The following is a 6,532-nucleotide window of genomic DNA, read 5'->3' as shown; positions in this document are numbered from 1 at the left end:
TAAAAAATGGAAAAATAGAAAACCTCAGCAAATAATTAGAACATGCACAGATGAATGAAGTAGCCATTTCAGAACTAAAAAGCACAATATCTAAAATTAAAAGAATTCAATGGATGAGCTCAACTACAAGATGGAGAGGACAGAGGAAAGAATATTGAACTTAAAGAGTACAATTAGGATTTTTCTCAACCATGCTGAAGTCACATGCTCAGTCTGTTTCCACGCCAGAACCCACCAAGAGACAAAGATGTTGGACACCAAAGGCAAGAGGGATTTGTGGTGAAGGTCCAGGGTTTGTCCTGGTCTTACTTGATGGATAAAGTGCAGTGGTTTTATTTTTTTCTGATGGCAAAATTCAAAATGTGGCTCAAGGTATATGTTTCATCTAAACCAGAGAAGGCAGATTGAGTCATAAGTCTTTTGTTGAACTTGAATCAGAACATGAAGTCAAATTGACCCTGAAAAGAAGACAGAGAAATGATGGGCCACAGATATGTTGAAGAATTCAAGTCAAACAACATCAAAATGGATGGGGTTTTGAAGCATACTAGCCCAAATAGTCCCGACACAGCCAATGATGGCTTAGTACAGCTTAGAGGACTCCCCTCAGGCTGTAGCAAGGAAGAAATTGTTTAGTTCTTTTCAGGGTTGGAAGCCATGCCAAATGAGATAACATAGCCAGTGGACTTAGGAGTACAGGGGAGGCCTTCATGTAGTTTGCTTCACAGAAAATAGCTAAAAAGAGTCTAAGGAAATACAAGGAAAGAATAGGGCAAAAGTATATGAAAATCTTTGAGTAGTTGAGCTGAAGTTAGAACTCACTATGATCCACCATGAAACTTTATGACCATGCAACATCCAGGTCTCTGTGACAGACCTGAGACTGGCAGAGGGGATGACAGGCAGGGGAGCTGGCTTTGAAAGGATGAAGCATGTGCTTGTGGTGGAGGTTGTGGAGGCCATGATGATTATAGTGGCTAGAATGATGGCTATGATTTGGAGTCAGATAGATTTGGAAGAGACCTCAACTATTGTTTTTTCAAGAATGTCTGATCACAGATATGGTGAGAGTGGCTCTATTTTCCAGCACAAAGGATGATGTGTACACATGCGGGGATTACCTTACAGAGCTACTGACAATGACGTTTACAATTATTTTTTACTGCTTAATCCTGTGAGACTACATATTGAAACTGGTTCTGATTGACAAGTAACTGGCAAAGTAAATGTTGAGTTTGTGACTCATAGAGATGCTATGGCTTCTATGCCAAAAGACAAAGCAAATATGCAACACAGATGTGTAGAACTCTTCTTGAATTCTACAGCAGGAGCAAGTAGTGGTGCTAATAATGGTAGCCAAATGATGGGAGGCATGAGCGTGTCCAACTTGTCCAGTTATGATGGGCTAGCCAGCCAGCAGCTGCAGGGTGGTTATGCAGATGACTCTGGGGGCCAGAGCAGCATAGCGGATATGACCTACTTTTACAGAGAAATCTCCAGAGTTTTTCAATTGAATATTTCATAAGAAGTCAAGGAGCAGAGAGAGCAGCTTCCTCAGCAGTGGAAGTCATACATCTATAGGAGTGAACAGAATGGGAGAGATGTCTACCATGTCCAGTATAAGTAGTGGATGGGGAATGTAATTGATCCTTATCATTCACTCTTGGTCAACATTATTTTAAAGAAAAATAACTTAAGTTTTATAGTTTTGTAATATCAGCTTGTGGTTTGTGCTTACTTTAAGTAGAAATCAGGACTGTTTTAAAGAATTAAGGTTTGGTATTTTGAACACAAATCTTCATCTAGAATGTAACAACTAAGTTGAGTAAACTATAACTCGATGTTTCACTTTTCTCAAATTAGTTCTATTGTACAATGCACTTAAGCAGTTAATATATTTAAGTTAAAGCAGTTGGATTATGTTAAATGTGCTTTCATATTACATTACATTGAACACTGTTTGGAAGTATGTTCAAAGATGTGCATTTTTTTGGTAAAACCCAATATAAAAACTGTGTCTGCAATTAAAAGTGAAGCATTTGGCATATTTGTTAATTCTAGTTTCATTTAATAACTTATAAGACATGTAAGGTTAAGCTTTTTTTTAAAGTTAATGTGGAAAATTTAAGATGCAATACTAATACTTTAGAATTTTGGTCTTGATGTTTGTATGAAGTTCTGAGGCCTTGATTTAACTCTTTCATTGTATTTTGTTTTCCTTTTAGGTATATTGTGCTAAATGAAATGTCTCAAATAAATCTTTAATTTATTTAAAACCAAACCAAAAATAATCATTATAACAACACAAAAGTAATTATTCAATTGAAACTAAGAGAGAACAAGTCCAAAAAATTAAACATAGCCTCAGATGTTGAAATACATAAAATAAAAGATTTAATATATGTACCATCAGATTCTCAGAAGAAGAGAATAAGTGTGTGTGTGTGTGTGTGTGTGTGTGTGTGTGTGTGTGTGTGTGTGTTGAGGGTACAGAAGAAGTATTTGAAAAATTGATGGCTGGAAATTTCCCAAACTTGGGTAAAAAACCTAAGCCTATCGAACTTGCTAGTCCCCTGAAGCATTTCATAATCCAACTGGAGAAAGAGAATATTGGTATATGGATGAAGAAATAGATGTCAATAAATGCAGTACTATCATGTAAATATTACAGTAGATATTTGAACAAAGTGTTGTTAAATTAATTCTGATTGGAGGAAAGACGTTTCCATAGGAATAAAGAAATATGAATTTGATCTTAAAGAAGTATAAAGTTTAACAAAAGAAAATGTATGAGAAAGATGTAAAGACCAGTGAAATCTTTGGCTTCTATTTGTTACTCTAGTTAATAGCATTTATGACTTTTATTTTCTATATACTTTAGAAAATGAGAGAGAAGTAAATGGGTTTTCACAATTAAAGGGAGGTCTAGTGATAACCGGAGATTGAGAGCTGCAAGTCTAACATACCAAAATAAGCATACAGCAGATTGATAAAGACCTTGTTAAACTCACATGGCCTCTAAAATAATAAAAAAACATGTGCATGACAACTAAAATTAACTATGTCAGATCTCTAAGTTAAACAAACCCCACAGTACAAACAGAAGAGTCATTCTAAGAGAAAGTACTAAACCTCAGTAAGACAACAGGACCTGTGAACTTGATCTTCAGGCAACATATCAAGTACGAGAAAGGTATTGGAGATTTTTGACCAATCATACATCATTTGCTAAATTATATCATACTTGATACCAAAACCAGAAAAAAAATCTCCCAAAAAAGAAAAATTACAGGCCAATTATCTTCTATACATATGTATAAAAAAATTCTCAACAAAATACGAACAGACCGTATCCAACAGTCCTTGAAAAAAATTATAAAATGTGAGTAAGAGAGACTATCCCCAAAATGCAGAGTTTTTGTGTGACTCAACATATAAAAATCAATGTAGTACAGCATACCATTAGAAGAAAGTGGAAGAAACAAATATCATTTTAATATAGACAAAAAAAGCATTTGATAAAAATTAACCTCTTGCCTGACCTGTGGTGGCGCAGTGGATAACGCATCGACCTGGAAATGCTGAGGTCGCCGGTTCGAAACCCTGGGCTTGCCTGGTCAAGGCATATATGGGAGTTGATGCTTCCAGCTCCTCCACCCTTTTCTGTCTCTGTCTCTCTCTCTCTCCCTCTCTCTCTCCTCTCTAAAAATGAATAAAGAAAAAAAAAATAACCTCTTTTCATTACTAAATCACTCAACACCTGGAAAAGGAAGAAATTCCTCAGCCTAATACTCTCTACAGAAAGCCCACAGCTAATATCAAAATTAATGGGGGAAAAATGAATGCTTTTTTCTTAAAATCAGGACAAGAGTTCCCACTGTAGCCATTTCTATTTAACAATGTACTAGCAGTTCTAGTCACAACAGTTAGGCAAATATCCAAAACTTGATCTTTTTCCTTTTTTAAATACCTCTTCCAGTCCTTTGTACAAATAAAATATTTACATTTCTAATTTATTTCTTATATTAAATCAAAGTAATGGAAGCAGGGTATTTACTTTAGATATTACTTCAATTATTTCACATTTTTACTTATAATTACTATGGGGGATTCTGGATTCATTTATATATTTTTATTCTTGGGTCAGTCAAATTAGGTGCTATGCTTCTTATTAAGAGATAACTGAAAAAAATATGTGCTGGCCAAGTATTTACTTTTTGTTTGTTTTCTAGACCCAGAAGTATCATTCAGACTTTGTCTGCTCTGATTAATAATAGTGCTTCAAAAATTTATTCTTACATTAACAGGAAGTTTATGTTATTCTATTTTTCTATATTAATTCTTCATCACTCATTTTATGACCTAATTTATTATTCTTTCTTGGCTTTACTTATTTCCGTCTCCAATAATAATATAACAATATTTTATTTGTGTTTCAAACACTTCTATTGCATTTCAAGTATTTCCATAATTTTACCTTCATCATCAAGCTTTTTAAATTGATTAACATGATCATAAATAAAAGCTTTCAGTATAAAAGATTATTAGTCAATGCCTGTCTTAAACATCTTAAAAGAATTAGCAATTATAAATCAAAAACAGAAAGGTTTTAATTATTATGATACTAGCCCTTATTTTAGTTTGGAATGTTTTATTTCTGACGTCTAAGAATGCCCACCTATCTATATTCCTCCTCAACAAGGATGCTATATGAGAAAAGTACAGAAAAAAGAAAAAGAATTCTCACCAAAGAATCAGTGTGGTATGATATTGAAGGTTATCTGTACACTTAAGAGCAATTTTTAAAATTTTCATTGAAAGGAAATGTCATAACCTATAGTCCATTCTTATCTCTCTAATAAAAAAAGCAATGAATGGTACAATTCTTTGATATCTCTTATACATTTTAAATATGTCAAAATTTTATACTCTTATCCCCATAAATTTTCCATGTGGTAAGAAAACTAAAAATATCAGTCTGGGCAACCATATAGTATATTCTGGAGACCTAAAGTTTCCCTTTTCTTGTGGACAACTCTTTTGGGCTTAAATATCTTCTAGCTTTGTTTTTAAAATTGCATTATAAAGAATTTACATGCTTGGCATAATACTATACAAATAGAAAATATCACTGTCATTATTGTGATAATTATTATTATTTTAAATTAATAGTTATACATTTTTAAGTAAATATATATCTATATAATGTTTCTGATATGTGGCATCTAGATATTTGGGCAAGAGGCAATTTAATAATACATAATACAAAGAAGGAAATAGAATAACAGCTTAATATGATACTAAATGTTATCTATGAATTTAGGAATGAATTTTAAAGGTTTTCTTGAGTAGAAAGCTCAAAATCTATAGGTCAGATAAAAGAAAGTAAGGGCTACACACTGATAAATTAGTAAAGGAATTAATATTTGTGCTTTGAGGAAATTTCAGGCTGAGTTTCAACACAAAATACTTTTATTGCCTTGTAAATTTAAATATTCAAAGCCCAGGGCAGATAGCTTGGTTCATTGGAGTATAATCCTGGAGCAAGGAGTTTGCTAGTTCCATTCCCCTTGATGTTTCTGTCTCTCTTTCTCCCTTTCTTCTCTCAAAAATAAATAAATAAACAAACAAACAAAATAACATATTCAAATAAAGGTGATTTATTTCAAAAAATTGCTGCTGTGACCTGTACAGAATTACAATGTATATAATAAATCATTCCAAAAGTTACTACATATCAATTAGTTTGGTACAGACACCTTACTCTATGCAACAGACATATTGACAGATATATGCTGGCTTAACCCAAGTTATCCTAAATAGTTCACAAAAATTATGATATGACATGTAATTACTCATAAAGGCAACAAAATACATTTATTTATTTATTCATTCAGCAAATATTACCACTCATTGGCAACTTATCTGTCAGTAAGTAAGAATGGTTCTCAGAAAAAATAATGAGACTAAAGCTAGCCTCAAAAAGTTTGGAGTATAGAAAAAAAGAAATAATCACATTATGTATATTTGAGAACAGTATGTTGCTATTAATTTCTTATCATGATAATCATCTATTAGAAAGAGCAAGAGGTTCATAGTTGTTTTTTTTTTCTTGTTTTTTTTTTTCTGTATTTTTCTGAAGTGAGAAGCAGGGAGAGAGAGAGACTCCCACATGTGCCCAACTGAGATCCACCCGGCATGCTCACTAGGGAGTGATGCTCTCTGCCCATCTGGGCCATTGCTCCACTGCAACCAGACCCATTCTAGCACCTGATGTGGAGGCCATAGAGCCATCCTCAGCACCTAAGCCAACCTTGCTCCAGTGGAGCTTTGGCTGCAGGAGGAGAAGAGAGAGATAGAGAGAAAAGAGAGAGGGAAAGATGGACAAGCAGATGGGCACTTCTGTGTAGCCTGGTCAGAAATCGAACCTGGGTCTTCCACATACCAAGCCAATGCTCTACCACTGAGACAACTAGCCAGGGCTGAAATTCATAGTTCTTTTTTTAACTTTCTGTTTTATGTTGACATTACT

At 33.8% G+C, this 6,532-nt stretch overlaps 1 pseudogene; it reads left to right on the top strand.

The window, feature by feature from the left end:
* Window positions 1–480: 480 nt before the first annotated feature.
* LOC136308273 (heterogeneous nuclear ribonucleoprotein H-like) lies at window positions 481–1,643 on the top strand (annotated as a pseudogene).
* The last annotated feature ends 4,889 nt before the right edge of the window (window positions 1,644–6,532 follow it).

This window comes from Saccopteryx bilineata, chromosome 6 (assembly GCF_036850765.1).
Source record: "Saccopteryx bilineata isolate mSacBil1 chromosome 6, mSacBil1_pri_phased_curated, whole genome shotgun sequence".
Taxonomy (NCBI): domain Eukaryota; kingdom Metazoa; phylum Chordata; class Mammalia; order Chiroptera; family Emballonuridae; genus Saccopteryx; species Saccopteryx bilineata.
The sequence above is the reverse complement of the archived record's forward strand: the minus strand, read 5'-3'. Positions and strand labels throughout refer to the sequence as shown.